This window comes from Triticum urartu, chromosome 2 (assembly GCF_003073215.2).
Source record: "Triticum urartu cultivar G1812 chromosome 2, Tu2.1, whole genome shotgun sequence".
Taxonomy (NCBI): Eukaryota; Viridiplantae; Streptophyta; class Magnoliopsida; order Poales; family Poaceae; genus Triticum; species Triticum urartu.
In genome coordinates, this window is record NC_053023.1 from 565560251 (window position 1) to 565583276 (window position 23026).

Consider the following 23026-nt stretch of genomic DNA (forward strand, 5'->3'; position numbering starts at 1 on the left):
TTTATGGGAAAAAATCATTAACTTTTTTAGTGCAATTAGAGTTATGGATCTCTGGGAATTTAAGAAATGGTGAAGGGCCAGAAGACAGGAACGTGAAACAAAAGAGAACAGAGAGATAGATCCAATCTAGGAGGGGCTCCTACCCCTCCACTGCCATGGAGGCCATGGAACAGAGGGGAAACCCTCCTATAATCTAGGGGGGAGGCCAAGGAAGAAGAAGAAGGAGGTGGGCTCTCTCCCCCTCTCTCCTTGTGGCACCGGAGTGCCGCCGGGGCAAGGATCATACAACGATCTACATCAACAACCTTGATACCATCAACACCAACTTTCTCTCCCTTTATGCAGTGGTGTAACCTCTCTATCCCCCTGCAATTCAACTACTTAAACACGGTGCTCAACACTATATATTATTATCCAATGATATGTGGTTATCCTATGATGTTTGAGTAGATCTGTTTTGTCCTATGGGTTGATTGATGATCATGATTGGTTTGAGTTGTATATTTTATTTTGGTGCTATCCTATGGTGCCCTCCATGTCACGCAAATGTGAGGGATCCCCGATGTAGGGTGTTGCAATACATTTAAGATTCTCTTATATTGGGTGGCGAGAGTGACAGAAACTTATACCCGAGTAAGGGGGTTGTTGCGTATGGTAGTAAAGAGGACTTAATACTTAATGCTATGGTTGGGTTTTACCTTCATGATCTTTGGTAATTGCAGATGGTTGCTAGAGTTCCAATCGTAAGTGCATATGATCCAAGTATGGAAAGTATGTTAGCTCATGCCTCCCCCTCATATAAAATAGCAATAATGATTATCGGTTTAGTTATCAAGGGCCTAGGGACAAATAACTTTCTTGTATGAAAAAAGCTTTCTACTAAACAACTAGCTTTTATTATCTTTCAATTTGTTCATAGTTTTATTCTCGCACAATACTTCTTGTTTAATTCTTGTTCTAGGTAGAGCAAACGTTAAGTGTGCGTAGAGTTGTATAGGTGGTCGATAGAACTTGAGGGAATATTTGTTCTACCTTTAGCTCCTCATTGGGTTCAGCACTCTTATTTATCAAAAAAGTCTACAAACGATCCCCTATACTTTTGGGTTATCAAGACCTTTTTCTGGCGTCGTTGCCGAGGAGCAATAGTGTGGGGTGAATATTCTCATGTTGCTTGTTTGCTTTATCACTAAGTAGATTTTATTTTCTGTTCTAAGTTGTTCTCTATCTTTAATTATGGATATGGAACATGAAATACCAAAAACAATTATTTGTACTTGCTACTCATGGAGATGGGGAACCTCCTAAAACCCTCGATGCTCATTATGTGGAAAATATTAAACACTACTTTAATAATCCTGAGAAAACCCCATTAACTTGATAAGAGAAGTAACATTGGATCAACGTGAATACTTTAGGGATTATCCTTGACTCAAAAGGGAAAAGTATTACGGGATCGAATTGAAATGTTGCATTTGTATGCTTGAGATAAGATTGTACTTGTTTCTCTAGGATGAAGGCTAAACACCTTCCCTTTTCATGTGAATTTAATGATAATGGCTTCTTATGCTAATGGTAGATATGATTACTATGATGTGGAATGAATAGAAGAATTTGTTGCTTTTAAGGGTGCCTATGAAATTGAATCTCTGTTTGAAAAGTATGAAGATTATGATGATGTTTTTTATAGACCTGCAAATTTTGCTATACTTAAATATTGCTATGAGAATTATAAATACAATTCCGATATTCATGTATTCATTTGAGAAAGTCTCCGCTGTCGAAGAAGAGACTAATATTTTGCAGGAAACTATGGAAGAAGAAATTGCTGAAATTGTGAACTCATTAGAGGAAAAAGATGAGGAGAACGAAGAACAAAAGGAGGAAGAGAGGACTGATCACCCGTGCCCACCTTCTAATGAGAGGAACTCTTTATCCCATACATTGTTTAATTTCCCTTTGTGCTTACCGAAGGATGAATGCTATGATCCCTTGGATTCATTTGAAATATCCCTTTTTGATGAAATTGATGCTTGTTATGCTTGTGGCCATGATGACAATATGAATTCTTCTTATGGAGATGAACTTGCTATAGTTCCTTATGTTAAGAATGAAATTGTTGCTATTGCACCCATACATGATAGTCCGATTATCTTTTTGAGTTCTCCCAACTACTCTATATCGGAGAAGTTTTCTCTTATTAAGGATTATATTGATGGGTTGCATTTTACTATTGCACAATATGATTTTGATGAATATAATATGCATGTGCTTGTTGCTCCTACTTGCAGTTATTATGAGATAGGAACTACATCTCCACCTCTCTATGGTTTTAGCACAATAAAGTTGCAAGAAACTGTGTATACTATGCATTGGCCTTTATTTGATGTGCATGAATTGTTCTTTTATGACATGCCAAAGCATAGGAAGAGAGTTAGACTTTTTCATTGCATGATATATGTTGCTTTGTGCTCACTACTAAATTATAAAACATTGCTAATTAAAATTGGCTTTGACATACCTTGGGATGTGGGTGGATCAATTACTTGAGCACTTTATGCCTTGCTTAATGGATTTAAAGAAAGCGCTTCCAGGGAGACAACCTGGAAGTTTTAGAGAGTCATTTACTTCTGTTGTGTGCTTTTAAAAAGTTTAAATTCAAAAAAATATAGAGAGGAACCTAAACTTTTTCAAAAACAAAAGTGAAAGTGAGAGAGACAAGCATTGTTAAAGTGGGAGCTAGCCTTGAACTTTGTTCATGCCCATGGAAACTTTGTGAACCTTGATTACAGAAACTTTGCAACAAAAATAATTATCCCCTTTAACAAATCCATTGCATTATAAAAGTAATGTGCCAAGATTGGCCTTTAGGATGATTAGATCGCTTGTTGGTATGTGCGGTGCAAAAACAAAAACTTTGGTTGTAGTGCGTGAATTTACATTTTTTTACCAGAATGTCAAAAGTTTCTGAAATTTTAACACGGTATTGATACGCAAATTGTTTATTTTTTCCTATTTTTTCAGAATTTTTGGAGGTACATAAGTATGGTCAATGTTTAGATTGCTACTGACTGTCCTGTTTTTGACAGATTCTGTTTTTTATGCATTATTTTGCTTGTTTTGATGGAACTATAGATTGTATCGGTGGTATAAGCCAGGGAGAAGTTACAATACAATAGATATAATGCAAAAAATGGGTTTGCAACAGTACTTAAAGTGGTGATTTGCATTATTATACTAACGGGTCTCACGAGTTTTCTGTTAAGATAATGCACATCACTATAAGCCTTGCAAGCATTGTAACTAATGAGTTAGTTGCGGGATGATGTATTACGGAACGAGTAAAGAGACTTTCCAGTAACGAGATTGAACTAGGTATTGAGATACTGACGATCAAATCTTGGGCAAGTAACATACCGATGACAAAGGGAACAACGTATGTTGTTATGCGGTTTGATCGATAAAGATCTTCGTAGAATATGTGGGAGCCAATATGAGCATCCAGGTTCCGCTATTGGTTATTGACCGGAGACGTGTCTCGGTCATGTCTACATAGTTCTCGAACCCGTAGGGTCCGAACGCTTAAATTTTGATGACAGTTATATTATGAGTTTATGTGATTTGATGTACCGAAGGTAGTTCGGAGTCCGGGATGAGATCAAGGACATGACGAGGAGTCTCGAAATGGTCGAGACGTAAAGATCGATATATTGGATGACTATATTCCTACATCGGGAAGGTTCTGAGTTATTTGGGTATTTTCGGAGTACCGGGGAGTTACGGGAATTCAACGGGAGAAGTATTGTGCCTTATTGGGCCATACGGGAATAGAGGAGAGAGGCCAAAAGGAAGGAGGTGTGTGCCCCCCCTCTGGTCCGAATTGGACAAGGGGTGCAGCCCCCTTTTCCTTCTCCCTCTCCCCCTCTTTCCTTCTCTCCTACTCCGAAAAGGAAAGGGGAATCCTACTAGGACTCCCCACACTTGGCGCGCCCCCTCTAGGGCCGGCCTCTCCCTCCCTCCTTTATATACGGGGCAGGGGGGCACCTCTAGACACAACAATTGATCCCTTGGATCTCTTAGCCGTGTGCGGTGCTCCCTCTACCATAATCCACCTCGGTCATATCGTAGCAGTGCTTAGGCGAAGCCCTACGTCGGTAGAACATCATCATCGTCACCACGCCGTCGTGCTGACGGAACTCTCCCTCAAAGCTCGGCTGGATCAGAGTTCGAGGGACGTCATCGAGTTGAACGTGTGCAGAACTTGGAGGTGCCGTGCGTTCGGTACTTGATCGGTCGGATCGTGAAGACGTACGACTACATCACCCGCGTTGTGCTAACGCTTCTGCTTTCGGTCTACGAGGGTACGTGGACACACTCTCCCCTCTCGTTGCTATGCATCACCATGATCTTGCGTGTGCGTAGGAATTTTTTTGAATTACTACGTTACCCAACAGTGGCATCCGAGCCAGGTTTATGCGTAGATGTTATATGCATGAGTAGAACACAAGTGAGTTGTGGGCGATACAAGTCATACTGCTTACCAGCATGTCATACTTTGGTTCGGCGGTATTGTTGGATGAAGTGGCCCGGACCGACATTACGCGTACGCTTACGCGAGACTGGTTCTACCGACGTGCTGTGCACACAAGTGGCTGGCGGGTGTCAGTTTCTCCAACTTTAGTTGAACCGAGTGTGGCTACGCCCGGTCCTTGAGAAGGTTAAAACAACACTAACTTGACGAACTATCGTTGTGGTTTTGATGCGTAGGTAAGAACGGTTCTTGCTCAGCCCGTAGCAGCCACGTAAAACTTGCAACAACAAAGTAGAGGACGTCTAACTTGTTTTTGCATGGTATGTTGTAATGTGATATGGTCAAGACATGATGCTATATTTTATTGTATGAGATGATCATGTTTTGTAACCGAGTTATTGGCAACTAGCAGGAGCCATATGGTTGTCGCTTTATTGTATGCAATGCAATCGCCTTGTAATTGCTTTACTTTATCACTAAGCGGTAGCGATAGTCGTAGGAGCAATAGTTGGTGAGACGACAACGATGCTACGATGGAGATCAAGGTGTCGCGCCGGTGACGATGGTGATCATGACGGTGCTTCGGAGATGGAGATCACAAGCACAAGATGATGATGGCCATATCATATCACTTATATTGATTGCATGTGATGTTTATCTTTTATGCATCTTATGTTGCTTTGATTGATGGTAGCATTATAAGATGATCTCTCACTAAATTTCAAGATAAAAGTGTTCTCCCTGAGTATGCACCGTTGCCAAAGTTTGTCATGCCCAGACACCACATGATAATCGGGTGTGATAAGCTCTACGTCCATCTACAACGGGTGCAAGCCAGTTTTGCACACGCAGAATACTCATGTTAAACTTCACGAGCCTAGCATATGCAGATATGGCCTCGGAACACTGAGACCGAAAGGTCAAGCATGAATCATATAGTAGATATGATCAACATAGTGATGTTCATCATTGAAAACTACTCCATTTCACATGTTGATCGGACATGGTTTAGTTGACTTGGATCACATGATCACTTAGATGATTAGAAGGATGTCTATCTAAGTGGGAGTTCTTAAGTAATTTGATTAATTGAACTTTAATTTATCATGAACTTAGTCCTGGTAGTATTAGCATATCTTTGTTGTAGATCAATAGCTCGCGTTTAGCTCCTTTGTTTTATTTTTGATATGTTCCTAGAGAAAACTAAGTTGAAAGATGTTAGTAGCAATGATGCGGATTGGATCCGTGATCTGAGGATTATCCTCATTGCTGTACAGAAGAATTATGTCCTTGATGCACCGCTAGGTGACAGACCTATTGCAGGAGCAGATGCAGACGTTATGAACGTTTGGCTAGCTCAATATGATGACTACTTGATAGTTTAGTGCACCATGCTTAACAGCTTAGAATCAGGACTTCAAAGACGTTTTTAGCTTCATGGATCATATGAAATGTTCCAGGAGTTGAAGTTAATATTTCAAGAAAATACCCGAGTTGAGAGATATGAAGTCTCCAACAAAGTTCTATAGCTAAAAGATGGAGGAGAATAGCTCAAGCAGTGAGCATGTGCTCAGATTGTCTGGGTACTACAATCACTTGAATCAAGTGGGAGTTAATCTTCCAGATAAAATAGTGATTGACATAATTCTGTAGTCACCATCACCAAGTTAGTAGAACTTCGTGATGAACTATAGTATGCAAGGGATGACATAAACGATTCCCGAGCTTTTCATGATGATGAAATCGATGAAGGTAGAAATCAAGAAAGAGCATCAAGTGTTGATGATTAACAAGACCACTAGTTTCAAGAAAAGGGCAAAGGGAAAGAAAGGGAACTTCAAGAAGAATGGCAAGCAAGTTGCTGCTCAAGTGAAGAAGCCCAAGTTTGTACCTAAGCCTCAGACTAAGTGCTTCGACTGCAAATGGACTGGTCACTGGAAGCGGAAATGCCCTGAATATTTAGTGGATAAGAAGGATGGCAAAGCGAACATGGGTATATTTGATATAAATGTTATTGATGTGTACTTTACTAGTGTTTATAGCAACCCCTCGGTATTTGATACTGGTTCAGTTGCTAATAGTAGTAACTCGAAACGGGAGTTGCAGAATGAACAGAGACTAATTAAGGGTGAAGTGACGATGTGTGTTGGAAGTGGTTCCAAGATTGATATGATGATCATCGCACACTCCCTATACTTTCGGGATTAGTGTTAAACCTAAATAAATGTTATTTGGTGTTTGCATTGAGCATGAATATGATTTGATCGTGTTTACTGCAATACGGTTATTCATTTAAGTTAGAGAATAATTGTTGCTCTGTTTACGTGAATAAAACCTTCTATTGTTATACACCCAATGAAAATGGTTCGTTGGATCTCGATCGTAGTGATACACATTCATAATATTGAAGCTAAAAGATGCAAAGTTAATAATGATAGTGCAACTTATTTGTGGCACTGCCGTTTAGGTCATATTGGTGTAAAGCGCATGAAGAAACTCCATGCTGATGGGCTTTTGGAATCACTTGATTATGAATCATTTTTGATGCTTGCGAACCATGCCTCATGGGCAAGATGACTAAGACTCCGTTCTCCGGAACAAAGGAGCGAGCCACTGACTTATTGGAAATAATACATATCGATGTATGCGGTCCAATGAGTGTTGAGACTCACGGGGGGTATCATTGTTTTCCGACCTTCACAGATGATTTGAGCAGATATGTGTATATCTACTTGATGAAACATAAGTCTGAAACATTTGAAAAGTTCATATAATTTCAGAGTGAAGTGGAAAATCATCGTAACAAGAAAATAAAGTTTCTATGATCTGATCATGGAGGAGAATATTTGAGTTACGAGTTTGGTCTTCATCTGAAACAATGCAAAATAGTTTCGCAACTCACGCCCCCTGGAACACCACAGTGTAATGGTGTGTCCGAACATCATAACCGTACTTTATTAGATATGGTACAATCTATGATGTCTCTTACCGATTTACCACTATCGTTTTGGGGTTATGCATTAGAGACAACTGCATTCACGTTAAAAAGGGCACCATCTAAATCCGTTGAGATGACACCGTATGAATTGTGGTTTAGCAAGAAACCTAAGCTGTCGTTTCTTAAAGTTTGGGGTTGCGATGCTTATGTGAAAAAGTTTCATCTTAATAAGCTCAAACCCAAGTCGTTGAAGTGCGTCTTCATAGGATACCCAAAAGTAACTGTTGGGTACACCTTCTATCACAGATCTGAAGGCAAGATATGTGTTGCTGAGAATGGATCCTTTCTAGAGAAGGAGTTTCTCTCGAAAGAAGTGATTGGGAGGAAAGTAGAACTTGATGAGGTAACTGTACCTGCTCCCTTATTGGAAAGTAGTTCATCACAGAAATCTGTTTCTGTGACTCCAGCACCAATTAGTGAGGAAGCTAATGATGATGATCATATAACTTCAGATCAAGTTACTACCGAACCTCATAGGTCAACCAGAGTGAGATCCGCACCAGAGTGGTAAGGTAATCCTGTTTTGGAGGTCATGTTAATTAACCATGATGAACCTACGAACTATGAGGAAGCGATGATGAGCCCAGATTCCGTGAAATGGCTTGAGGCCATGAAATCTGAGATGGGATCCATGTATGAGAACAAAGTGTGGACTTTGGTTGACTTGCCCGATGATCGGCAAGACATAGAAAATAAATGGATCTTCAAGAGGAAGACGGACGCTGATAGTAGTGTTACTATCTAGAAAGCTAGACTTGTCGAAAAAGGTTTTGACAAAGTTCAAGGTGTTGACTATGATAAGATTTTCTCACTCGTAGCGATGCTTAAGTCTGTCCGAATCATGTTAGCAAATTGCCACATTTTATGTAATCTGGCAAATGAATGTCAAAACTACATTCCTTAATGGATTTCTTAAACAAGAGTTGTATATGATGCAACCAGAAGGTTTTGTTGATCCTAAAGGTGCTAACAAAATGTGCAAGCTCCAGTGATCCATCTGTGGACTGGTGCAAGCATCTCAGAGTTGGAATATACGCTTTGATGAGTTGATCAAAGCATATAGTTTTATACAGAATTGTGGTGAAGCCTGTATTTACAAGAAAGTGAGTGGGAGCACTACATCATTTCTGATAAATATATGTGAATGACATATTGTTGATCAGAAATAATGTAGAATTTTCTGGAAAGCATAAAGGAGTATTTGAAAGGAGTTTTTCAAATAAAGACCTCGGTGAAGCTACTTATATATTGAGCATCAAGATCTATAGAGATAGATCAAGACGCTTGATAAGTTTTTTCAATGAGTACATACCTTGACAAGATTTTGAAGTAGTTCCAAATGGAATAGTCAAATAAAGAGTTCTTACCTATGTTACAAGGTGTGAAATTGAGTAAGACTCAAAGCCCGACCACGGCAGAAGATAGAAAGAGAATGAAAGTCATTCCCTATGCCTCAGCCATAGTTTTTATAAAGTATGCCATGCTGTGTACCAGATCTATTGTATACCCTAGACTGTGTTTAGCAAGGGAGTACAATAGTGATCTAGGAGTAGATCACTGGACAACGGTCAAAATTATCCTTAGTGGAATAAGGATATGTTTCTCGATTATGGAGGTGACAAAAGATTCATCGTAAAGGGTTACCTCGATGCAAATTTTGACACTGATTCAGATAACTCTAAGTCTCAATTTGGAAACATTTTGAAAGTGGGAGAAATTAGCTAGAGTAGCTCCGTACAGAGCATTGATGACATAGAAATTTGCAAAATACATACGGATCTGAATGTGGCAGACCCGTAGACTAAACTTCTCTCACAAGCAAAACATGATCACACCTTAGTACTCTTTGGATGTTAATCACATTATGATGTGAACTAGATTATGACTCTAGTAAACCCTTTGGGTGTTGGTCACATGATGATGTGAACTATGGGTGTTAATCACATGGTAATGTGAATTATTGATGTTAAATCACATGGCGATGTGAACTAGATTATTGACTCTAGCGCAAGTGGGAGACTGAAGGAAATATGCCCTAAAGGTAATAATAAAGTTATTATTTATTTCCTTATTTCATGATAAATGTTTATTATTCATGCTAGAATTGTATTAACCGGAAACATGGTACATGTGTGAATACATAGACAAACAGAATGTCACTAGTATGCCTCTACTTGACAAACTCGTTGATCAAAGATGGTTATGTTTCCTAACCATAGACATGAGTTGTCATTTGATTAACGAGATCACATCATTAGGAGAATGATGTGATTGACTTGACCCATTCCGTTAGCTTAGCACTTGATCGTTTAGTTTGTTGCTATTGATTTCTTCATGACTTATACATGTTCCTATGACTATGAGATTATGCAACTCCCGTTTACCGGAGGAACACTTTGTGTGCTACCAAACTTCACAACGTAACTAGGTGATTATAAAGGTACTCTACAGGTGTCTCCGAAGGTACTTGTTGAGTTGGCGTATTTCGAGATTAGGATTTGTCACTCCGATTGTCGAAGAGGTATCTCTGGGCCCATTCGATAATGCACAACACTATAAGCCTTGCAAGCATTGTAACTAATGAGTTAGTTGCAGGATGATGTATTACGGAACGAGTAAAGAGACTTGCCGGTAACGAGATTGAACTAGGTATTGAGATACCGACGATTGAATCTCGGGCAAGTAACATACCGATGACAAAGGGAACAACGTATGTTGTTATGCGGTTTAACCGATAGAGATCTTCGTAGAATATGTGGGAGCCAATATGAGCATCCAGGTTCCGCTATTGGTTATTGACCGGAGACGTGTCTCGGTCATGTCTACATAGTTCTGGAACCAGTTTGATGACGGTTATATTATGAGTTTATGTGATTTGATGTACGGAAGGTAGTTCGGAGTCCCGGATGAGATCAGGGACATGACAAGGAGTCTCGAAATGGTCGAGACATAAAGATCGATATATTGGACAACTATATTCGGACATCGGAAAGGTTCCGAGTGATTAGGGTATTTTCGGAGTACCGGGGAGTTACGGGAATTCACCGGGAGAAGTATTGGGCCTTATTGGGCCATACGGGAATAGAGGAGAGAGGCCAAAAGGAAGGAGGCGCGCGCCCCCCTCTGGTCCGAATTGGACAAGGGGTGCAACCCCCTTTTCCTTCTCCCTCTCCCCCTTTTTCCTTCTCTCCTACTTCGAAAAGGAAAGGGGAATCCTACTAGGAATTTGGAGTCCTAGTAGGACTCCCCACACTTGGCGCGCCCCCTCTAGGGCCGGCCTCTCCCTCCCTCCTTTATATACGGGGGCAGGGTGTCAGAGCCCTAGAATTGTTTGCAGATAGTTGCATCAGTGGGCATCATGCATCCTGTCATTTTGAATAAACTTGAAATGAGGAAATTGAAAGCCTCAGAAATCATTTTAAAAGAAGGCCAAGAACCCTTTAAATTACATTCATTGTTTCCAAAATTACTTCATAAATGTTTGATAATTTTGGCAAGGTTTTGAGACCAAACCAAAAATAGTGAACATTTTTGAAGGAATTATTTTGGGACTTTGAAATTAAATCAATAAGTATTTGAGTTTTGGATTATATTCATTTTTTATAGAATATAATTCAAAAGGCTCTGGAATTATGTATGTGCCTGTGGAAAAGTCCATAATGGCAACATAAAAATATTCAGAAGGTTTTGCCCTGATTTGAATTTATTTTGAATTTTGAATTAGTGGCAAAATGAATAAATAAAAACAAAACAAAACAGAAATAAAATAGAGAAGAGGCCTACCTAGAGCCCACTCACCTATGGCCTGGCACTGTTGCTGGCGGCACAGCTCACCAGGCAACATGCTAGTCATCCCCTTCCTCCCGCCAGTGTGCACTGTGCGTGGCACACACACAGGAGGCGAGGGCCACCTCCTGCTTGCCACCTCCCGAGTGTCCCCGTGCCCATCCACGTCGCCTGGGAGATGCCCCGCAGCCCCCTCTGCCTTTCCCCTCACCCTAGAACTCTCTCCGTCTCCTCTATCCCCCTCCCCGAGCTCGCCCGAGAGCGCTCTGTCACCGCCGTTCACTGCCACCGTGTCCACCAAGCTCCTATCGCCCTCTACTTTGTCCAATGGGCTCGCCTCGACGCTGTGGATCACCAAGACGAAGCACGCGCTCGCAGGATTCCTGAAACACCGCCATCGAGCTCATCGTCATCCTCTGCCCCGACGATCGCCGCCCTTCGATTCGCCGCCTCCGACGCTTCCCCGACTCCGCTGGGCTTCTCTGCGAGTCCTCTGTGAGCTTCTCTTCAGTTCACCCTTTTCCCCGTCGCCTCGCACGTCCCCTAGCGCTAGCGCCGCCATGCCCAAAGCTCACTGCCGCCCAGCCATGTCGCCGCCGTGGCCACCGTCACCTAGAGCCGCAACCGAGCGCATCACCGTGCTCCGCGTGTCTTCGCGCACCCGTAGCCACCCCCAGATCCTCCTCCTGAACACCCTAGCGAGGAACTCGAGCATGGCCGAACCCCAGCCGCCGCAAACCTCGTCGCCGACATTGATTCCGGCGACCATCTGGTCCAGCTCCACCACCCACAGACGCGGCTCAGCCTCGGCTCTCCATAGAACCCAACCACGCCCCAAACCGTGGCCTGTAGCGCAATTCTGACGCGGACGCCGCTGCGATCTGAGGTCGTCGGCAGCTGACATGGCGCCATTAGCTTAGGCGCTAAACTCGTTTAGTTAGTGCATGTGCCGATGTCATGTGGGTCCCCGAGCCCAATTAGTTTAGTCTAACTTCCTGTTTAGATTAGTGCTAATCTGCGTGGACCCCGCGTGTCAGCTTTGACTTTGGTCAAGTCAATGTTGACCGGTCCCACCTGTCATCCACCCAAACCAGCCCGAGACACTGACGTATGGGTCCCACAGGTCAGGTTTGACCTGGCCGACCCAGTTGACCTGCTGACGTCACACCTATGTCATGCTGACGTAGTAAGTGATTTTCTGGTTTTTAAATAATTCAGAAAATTTCAAAAAATGTTATAAACTTCTAAAAATCATATAAAATCAACCGTAACTCCAAATGAAACAAATTATATATGAAAAATGATCAGAAAAATCCAATCTATCCATCTGTACTGGTTTCATGCATGTTAGAGCAACCTAACCTTGCTGTTTAGATGAAACATGATAATGCACTTATATGAGTTCATAGTTTAGGCTTGTATTTGAATCTTTGATTCAAATAAGCTCAAACCACCATGGTTTTAGTTGCATTAGCTCAAACACATCATATTGACATGTCATGATCATGCATCATATTGTGCATTGCATTGGTTGTGTCTTTCTGTGTTTGCCGGTGATTGTTCCCCCTCGGTAGACGTATGTTCCGACGATGAATTCGATGACACCGATGAATAGCTATATCATCTTCAGAAGTGCCAGGAAAGCAAAACCCCCTTGTTCATTCCGATACAATCCCACTCTCTCGCTCCTGCTCTCTTTTACTGCATTAGGACAACAACGATTCAACTATTACATGCTGCGGTTGTTGAACCCCTTTCCTCTGGATGACCTGTCATTGCCACAGTAAATAGATGAAAACCACTAGCATGAGTAGGAGTTGTTTGAGCCCTGATGTGCCTACTCATTCATGCTTGTTTGTCATGCCTGCTATTGCTTAGAGTTGTGTCAGGTCTGATTCATCAGGGATGAATTGGAAAGTTGTGAACATGTCCTACTGTGTGTGAGCTAAGTGTGTTGAACACGATTTGGTAAAGGTATCGAGAGAGGCCATGTAGGAGTACATGGTGGGTTGTTTCAGTGGAACCGTCCTTAAGCACCGAGATCTGTATGTGTGATTTAAGAACCAGCTACTACCATGCATTGGGCCCGAAACCAATGGACCCTCTCGGCTTCTTAACCACCCTAGTCCTCTGTCCACGAGTTGCAATTAGTTTCTGGTGTTTATAGGATATGTGTTGGCGGTCGTGCGTAGCGCTGACCCTAGAGGTGGGCTATGATGCGGTAGATACACCGTGGCACGGTGTACCGAGTCGCCCGTTTGGTGTCTCGGGAACCCTGTACACATTGTTCGGGGCCGTATGTGGAAACCTCGGCCGGACTCCCTACGGATGGAACCTGGATAGGCGATAAACCTGGACTAGAGACTTGAGTGTTTAGGTAGGCCGTGGCTGACACCCTTGTTGGGCTTCCGCTTGAAGGTTGCCGAGTACATGTCGTGTAAACGACGGTAAGTGGTGAGAGCGTGTATGAAGGAGTACACCCCTGCAGGGTTAACATCATCTATTCGAATATCCGCGTCCGCGGTAAAGGACTACTTGGTTGCCTATACAGTTCATAGACAAGTGAAAGTGGATACTCTAAAATGCGCAAGATAAGCATGAGTGCTATGGATGGCGTTCTCGTAGGGAGACGGGAGCGGATCCATAGTGGTGTATTGAATGGTGAATATGTGGACTCGTGTGCACCACCTCAAAAGAGTTACTTGCAGTCATAGTTTAGGATAGCCACTGAGTCAAACCTGGCTTGCTGCAGTCAAACTCCGCCATCCCTTTGTTGATAATGATGCATATCTAGATAGTTCTGATGTAAGTCTTGCTGGGTACATTTGTACTCACGTTTGCTTAAATTATGTTTTGCAGAGGGACTTCAGTCTCGCTAGTAGTTCCGCGTGGACTTCGACGTTTAGCTTGATACCTCAGCTATGATCTTTTGCCCTCGACAGGATCTAGTAGATAGTCAGGCTTCTTAGCCTTTTTCATTTGTAGATGTCTGTACTCAGACATGTTAAGCTTCCACTTGTGCTTTGACTTGTATGCTCTGAATGTTGGGTCATGGGACCCATGTTTGTAATACTTGGCTCCTTGGAGCCTAATGAATAAATACTCTAAGTCGTAGAGTCTTGTTGTGATGCCATGTTGTATTTGCACATATCGAGCATATTGTGTGAATGATTGAAATGCTTGGTATGTGTGGGATCCGACAACCTAGTTGTTTATCCTTGGTAGCCTCTCTTATGGGGAAATGTAGTCTGGTGCTTCCACTGAGCCTTGGTAGTTTGCTACAGCACGGTTTACCGGAGTCCTGCTAGCCCAGTACTACTGCTCCGGAACACTTAGACTGGTCAACATGTGATTCACTTCGTTCCTGTGTCTGTCCCTTCGGGGAAATGTCACGCGGTGACTTCCGGAGTCCTCCTAGCCTGCTACAGCCCGGGTTCCCGGAGTCCTGTTAGCCTAGTCGCTATAGCCCGGATTCACACGCTGATGACCGACATGTTCGATGTTGTTTCATGTATGCATGTCCCCGTAAGTTAGTGCCACTTCGGGTTCACGACTAGTCATGTCGGCCTGGGTTCTCTATCATATGGATGCTAGCGGCACTATCATATACGTGAGCCAAAAGGCGCAAACGGTCCCAGGCCAGGTAAGGTGGCACCCGTGGGAATACCGTGCGTGAGGCCGCATAGTGATATGATGTGTTACATGCTAGATCGGTATGACTTAGAATTGGGGTCCTGACACAGGGGGGCACCTCTAGACACAACAATTGATCCCTTGGGTCTCTTAGCCGTGTGCGGTGCCCCTCTACCATAATCCACCTTGATCATATCGTAGTAGTGCTTAGGCGAAGCCCTGCATCGGTAGAACATCATCATCATCACCACGCCATCGTGCTGACTGAACTCTCCCTCAAAGCTCAGCTGGATCGGAGTTCGAGGGACATCATCGAGTTGAACGTGTGCAGAACTCGGAGGTGCCATGCGTTCAGTACTTGATCGGTTGGATCGTGAAGACGTACGACTACATCAACCGCGTTGTCCTAACGCTTCCGCTTTCGGTCTACAAGGGTACGTGGACACACTCTCCCCTCTCGTTGCTATGCATCACCATGATCTTGCATGTGCGTAGGATTTTTTTTGAAATTAGTACGTTACCTAACACATAGCATCACAGTACAATTTCATTAAAATTATGCGTACATATAAACAAATCCTGAAAGATTAATAGAAATGCCAGAAACAATTCAACTTCGTTTCGCCGACATGTGGGACATCCTTCATCCGGCTGCACCTACCATGTAGCAATATTGAGTGCACAACTACAGGGAAAGATTCACCCCGGTCGTTGTGCCGCAGTAGTAATGAATAGTGAGCAGTTAAATCATAGAGCCCCACCTTCGCCACAATCAGTTTCTCGGACGAAGCAACCATCATTTCTCTGTTCCTTGAATCCGCTGGTACTCCCATATTCCCAGAGTAATAAGTTGCTCGAGCGAAGCAACCATCACTTCACCTTTCCCACAGTAAGATGTAGTACCTCCTTTTTTTACTCTAGAAACAACCACATGTGAATATTGGCGGTAGCAGCACAACAACTGAATCAAAAATCGAAACCAACCAATGAACTACTACTAATGGTGAGCGTTTGCTAGTATCATGTACTCTATCTGTCCATGTATATAGGGCTTAATGTGTTTTTCGAGTCTAACTTTGGCCCTGTTTGGATCCATGGGTTAGAGTTAGTTTGAGCTAGTTGGGGCTCAAATAGCCATAAAGTATCCAAGCATGAGGGTTAAATTGGAGCAAGTTGCACCGAACCGACCAAAAAAAACTATCCCACCCAAGAGGTGCTAATTGGAGATAGTTCTCATTGGGCCCACTGAAAAATCACTTTTCTCTCTCCATCAAGTGCATTTATTGTCAATCTAACCCTGTCACCCAAACACCTCTTTGGCTACAGTTAGTTCAGGGTTAGTCATGAGTTAGTCTAACCTCTAGCTAAGTTAGAGTATCCAAACAGGAGCAGTATAGGACAAGCAAGTTGCTCAAAGCATACAGTCAAATTCGTACGTTAAATGGTCTTTTTTTTAACGGAACGTGAAAGGATATTTGAATGATATAATTTTCAAATTATATAAAATCTTATCAATAGTCAAAGGCATCCTCGAAGAATACATTAGGCCCTATATAAAATCTTATCAATAGTCAAAACCAAGTGCCCTAAACGAATTCAAAACGAGAAACTGGACCCACTCACGGCACGTCACACCTGTCTCGTTTGGTCCGTCGGTCAAAGCGCTTCCTCTTCTTGACATAATAATAGAGTACAATATTTTTTTAGAATGCTCTTGGCATGTCGCTAACATGTGATGAGTTAATTGACCTCAATAGACAGCAAACGCTAGCCCGCCGCACTTTGAGAGAGACGAGGAGCGAGAAGTGATACGGGCTGATGGATTACTAGAGCTAGGTGTCGCACAGAGGCCAAGAAATATGGTGATAGCATGGGTTAGCCATGTAGTATGATGTAACTACACTGGGCTGCCATGTTTTGTACTCTTCCAGTCCACTGTGGAGATGATTGGTAGATTTTATATCGCTGAATAGTATAAAATATTATGAGTGTAGGCACTCGACCACGAGGTTCCTTGCTCCTTCTCGGTCATAGGGAATCGATCTTCTTCCACGCTTTTTTTGACGTGAGCTTTGTTCATCCTTTTGCCAACACACGACAACTCGTAGAACGACGAGAAGCTTGCTTACTACGGCTTCTCCCTCGCCAGCGCGTGCGCGGTGGCTTGTAGCACGAGGAGAAACTTTTGATTACAAGCAATGGACGTGCAGCAGTTCATTTGGTGTCAGATTGCCAGCAGTTCATTCGACTTCTGGAAGAGGCGAAGAGCCAAGCGCAAGGTCACCTGGTCATAGTGGGAGTAACATAGGTAGTAACATAGCGCAGTCACCGTGCACGCATTGGCGCGGGAAAAGGCGTAGTAAGCAAGCTTCTCGTCGTTCTGCGAGTTGACGGGACACATCAAAGTTATTTCGTACGTACTCTCTCTCCAAAAAAGGGCTGGCCATGTCATGGCTACCATCCCGTGCTCCGTCGTTGTGTACGTGCACTATTCACGTGCCATCGAGGAGAAAACATATTGTGTGGTAGGTGCCATCGAAGTGCACGACTCACTTACGCACTGCTTATCTGATTATCTCCATTTTCTTGCATGACACGTGCACCTTGATGCTAGATGTCTTGCGTGTTGGCAAAAGGATGAACAAAGTTCACGTAAAAAAAGAGTGGAAGAACATAGATTCCCGATGACCGAGAAGGAGCACGGAACCTCGCGGTGGAGCGTTTGCAAGGAACCTTGCATGTTTTCCCCTGTTTTTTGTCGCTTGCCCACCTATAAACAAATAAAAGAACATGAACTCTTCGCTAACCACTACAGATGATACATCAGGATGCTAAGTTGAGGATATTTTCTAGTTTATATTGATAACCACGCAAGAAGCCACGCATGTACAGGACACATGCAGCCACGCATGTACACACGCCAATGCACTAACTCATGCCGATCGAACTCATGCACATATGCGCACAGCATGGAGCACACAACGCATGTACACAACACATGCATGCACACACACTCGACCGCAGAATGCACGTGAATAACAAGATGTGTCTATAGCCTAAAAATGAAGTGTTGCATGTTACCACACATATGTTACTATAGAGGTAGTAACATTGACTAGTAGCATGAGCATGTTACTAGTCTATGTTACTACCCATTGTGGCTAGTCTGAGGGGGGTGTCTGCAACAGTGTTCCTCCGCTCGCACCTCTTGCATCACTGTGATCGAGCTTGGAGTCATTCATCTGGTACACGTGGCATCTCAGATCTGGACACAAGGTGACGTACACCATCAAGGTCTACGGTCAAGGGGGTCAAGGCGTACGCGACCTCTCACTACGTTCGCCAATTGAAGCGGCGCGCCGGCCCAGGGCGCCGCCCGCTGCACTCCCAGCTGTACCCGCCTCCTCGCCGCATTCAAAAACCTACATTCAAAACCACGTGGAATGCTAGAATCCAACTCCGGCCACACACGTCCGTTCAGGAGCAGGACGCCGGCCAAGCTCCTCCTTCCACCATTTTGTCCACTCTTTCGGCGGTATCCGACGAGCAGGAAGAGCAGTTCTTTGGCATAAAAGCCGTCTGGGTGGCCCGCCAAGCCCGACCGTTACGAGCAAGGCAGCTCGCTTCTCCACCTACCTCGCCTAGCCCGTCGGAGGCAGTTGCCGCACTAAGCCAGCACGTGGTTTCGTAGCTGGCCTCTCTAATATAACTCGAGGAAGAGTGCCAACTTGCTCCACACCGTCTTGTCGGGGAGCACGGCGGCACGTGCATCATCGCTGCCCTCGACGCCGCCGCATCGTACATCTCCTCCAGTGTCTGCGATTGCGCCATCCGCCGTTGACGCACTCGTAGCCGCGACATGCAGGCAGAGAAGGAAGCCGCCACGGATATCGATGAGGTGATGCGGCTGCGCGGATGTCGATGAGGTGACAGGCAACTCGAGGAGAAGTAGAACACGGGAGGCCGCCACCGATTGTGTCCCATGAAGGCCACCATCGAGGCGACGCCGGCAAATACAGTCGGTGTCTTGCATGATTCTTCTTCCGCCGGATGCTGGAGGAGGACAAAGAGATTGGGCGGTGACCATTTAGATTAGGTATTTTAATTCTACCAGGCTGGTTGTAATGGGAGTATTATAAGTAGTATCATGCTTGCCAACTAGTAGTAGTCAAATTTGATGAGGTGGCATAGAATTAAACAAAGAAAGAGAGAGTTGAGTATCATATTATGATACCGTATGGAATTAAGACCTCTTCCAATGAAAATGTGCTTAGATGAGGTGCTAAGTGCATTAAATGGCTTAGAAACTCAAGTCTCCAATGCATAGGTTCATAGTTTGTTGTTGCTAAGCTTTCTTCATTTAATTAGTTATAGACTCAAAACTGTCTTTCCACTTTTTCTTCCTAGGGTCACCAAACTAGTCTCTCTCTTCTTAATTAACTTGCCACATCATATTTTATGCCTACGTGGTAGGCTTAGTAGCTATACATGGTGGAGCACTGGGAGAGGTCAAGGCTGGTCATAGTGGTCATCGTGGAGCACTAGAAAACTAAAATTTTGAGTTAAGCCTTATAAACCGGAAAGGAGGGAGTACTGTAACATATTACTATGTTACTCTAAACATCTCTCTCCTCATTAACTACATGCCACATAAGCAAAATTTTCTTGGAGTGTGCTATGTTACTACCTAAGTTACTCCCACTATGAGGCGGGCAACGAGCCGATGAGGTAGCCCGATGACCCCTTGATCTTAAAAGGCACCCACATGATCTCCTCTCCTCGTAGGGAAGGTCGGGGTCCATTGGGTACATCTCCGACGACATCCGCGGCTTCCGACGGCGTCGTTGCCATTTCTTTAGTGTAAATAATTAGTCAATTCCTAGTCAACAATCAAAACAACCTAAACTCTAACATGTGAACACTAAAACCGCTCAAGGGGGTGATATGCCCGGTTTTAGATATTTTAGGGTAAAAATCATACCAAAATTGACTTTGGGGGGTTATTTGTCCATCAACTTACATTTGAGGGTGAAAAATATACTTCTTTCAATGGTCCGCTGGTCAGAGTATTCTTTTTAGATTTATAACATGTGAGACCAAGTGTGAGCGAACCAACCTCAATCGACGGCAAGATCGCCTGCCGGACGTACTTTGAGAGAGACGAGGAGCAAGAAGCGATACAGGCTGGTCATGTCATGCAAGAAAATGGCTGGTATCATGTTTAAAACTTGTTGTACACTACAAGAAATATGTCAACTTGTGACCACCACTATTGGTCACTGAAAGGTCATGGTTTTTCATTTGCGACCTTTTTGTGAACAAAAATAGAAGGTCAAAAGCTTGCGGTCATAAACTGACTATAGCGACCTTTCTTCTGGAATGGTCGAAGATGTTTATGACCAAAATACGTCTACTGTGGCGTTTTGGTCACTAGCAACCTCCCCAGGCCACGTAGGCATCCAGTGTGGCAATCTAACGTGGCACAAGATTCAGCCCGGTCCAATTCGATTTTCTACATGGGCCTAGCCCAACAATTCGGCCTATTTGTGTTTTTTCTGTCTGTCAATTTTTGGTTGGGTTCATGGGCCAAGCCCAATATTGCAGCGTTTTTATTGTTGGGTTGTGGCCTTTTTGTCTAAACGAATTTAGTTTTTTTCCAAAAGAAGGGTCCACTAGTCAGATGGGTCCCAGTTGTCAGGTTCTAGTAATAGGTTCCCATTTGTCATGTTGTGGTAAGTGGGTCCCATCAATTGAGACTCACATTCTTCATATTTCAAGCATCATTTAGATTTTCGGAGACAAAAACACACATGATACTTAAATAAGAGCAACCAGATCACATAATACAAGCTCTATCCATTCCAATACAGAAGACCATACTGCTTTACAAGCTCTACAATTGTTATATAGTACTGCTTTACAAGCTCCTTCCATGTGATCACAAACTACCTGCTCCTGTCGTGAACATACTGGACTCGCTGGATGAACATAGTTGCCAACAAACAAAAGTAAGAAAAACAGGGTGAGTTCTTAGATTCAGACTCCTAACAAGCTCTACTAGATGAACAACATGCCGGACTCGCTCGACGACCATAGTCAGGGCTGGGAACAAACAAAACAACAACATGGCTTCCACTGTCATCCTGTTACATGAATCAGAGAAGAATTAGAATAACTGGGGAAAATATATGTCGTAGCTAACAAAGTAAGAAACAATAGTTAACAAGTCTGGGTCGTAGAATCTAGAAGTGTCCCTTCAGAGAGACAAGAACTTAGAATTGATGCATGGATCTTATTCTAAACAGCATAAACACCATGGCAATAACAAATTAACAGTAACAAGATCAGTGTTAGCAGAATTAAGTACAAGGCAATCACGGGTACCAATCCAGTGCAAGTTAATAGAGAAAATATGTCAAAGTTACTCAGATTTACTAATGTGTTTTTCATACTACCAAATTGAAGGTAAAAGATGTGTACTGATTCAACACTGCAAACTGATTTATGAAAGCTTTACCAAAACATTGTTTAGTCGCTTGGCGCTAAAGCGATAGATGTTGAACACTAACTGCCAGCGATAGTAACAACCAGCAGGTACTGCACCTGCGACCGCCATCACTAGCTTGGAAGCAATACGCACATCATAGGTAGGATAGGAATCATCCTGGTTGTGTGTTCACGAATCACCTACATGTACCAGACCCCACCTACCTATCCAAATTGGTAAACAATTCAGATCTGCTCAATGATCTTGCAGGCTAAAGTTAGAGAATATGCCCAGAATGACAATGCCAAACCGTTTACATGTACCAGACTCCATCCACTGGTCCAAATTGCTAGCTAATCAGTTCACATATACTTGCAGAATATCAACAAACATGAACAACATGGCCAACTCAAATCAGAGCGTTTGGTCGGTCCCAAGCATGGATTTGGCACGCAAATAAGCAGTAAATCAGGAATCTGTGCTAGGTAAGGAGGGATTGAGACCGGAGAACATTACCATCCGGAGATCCCAGCTCGCAGAGGTGCTCTCCTCAAGGTTGGGTCGTGCGCGGATCATAGCTACATTGATGTTGCATCCAACAATTTGCAGGCGTCCTGTCGTGAACATGAACATATTATGTCAGGGAAAGCGGATACTTCGTCTAAATAAATACATCTTATTGCAGGAACATTTTGTTGATTCCGTGGCGGAAACGTATAACATAGATGATGATACACTAATACACTGTGCATACTTGAAAATGCCAGAAGAGTTAAAATTATTAAACTGAGAGCAGTCACAGCAACACAACATACTTGAAAATGCCAGATTTAGCATACCTCTATTCCTACGTACTACTACACATAGGTTAACAACTAGGAGAGCAATAGAGCATGCCAAGACTGCAATTGGCCGACTGATTGCTTTAGGTCATAGTGCCAAGAACAATGCTACATGTACAAGTACAACAAAATAAGAATCGTAGGCCTCTATAATTCTCTAGTTACTTAGGCAACAAACATCATTGCAAATTTTGATGAAATGCATAGGTCCAGCCGATGATTACACAGCAGCAACTACTGCAGACATTGGCTAGAGAAATGCTCATCTTTTTATTCATTGTAAAAGAAATTTTGAGTTCAAGCAGTAGTACTAGTTACTGACTACACATGTAGGTGCATATACAGGTTCATACTACAGACTACAGTACAACACCAACTTGACACCCGAGTAGTCCAACTTGATAGGTGGGAGTAACATTTACAGTATCAAGCTTGGACTTGCATCCCACATGTCAATTCTTCTACTACCTAGAAGCTAGAGCATGCATATGCAGGTGGTATAACATAACATAAAGAGCAACGACTTGATAAGTCTTCCCCAATAGTCTAAGTCGTGGAAAACCAAATATTTCAACTAATCGAGAAAGACCTTGCAGAAATGGCCTCGTCCAGGCCTTTTCTTGGCCCCAAACTAAGGCCTTCCATCATCCACTCGAATTCGCCATTGTTGCTCAATGTACAAAAGGTGCCTGCCAGGAGGACGAAATCAAATGAATAAGAACCCCACATAAACAAAGAGGCTATACAATGAT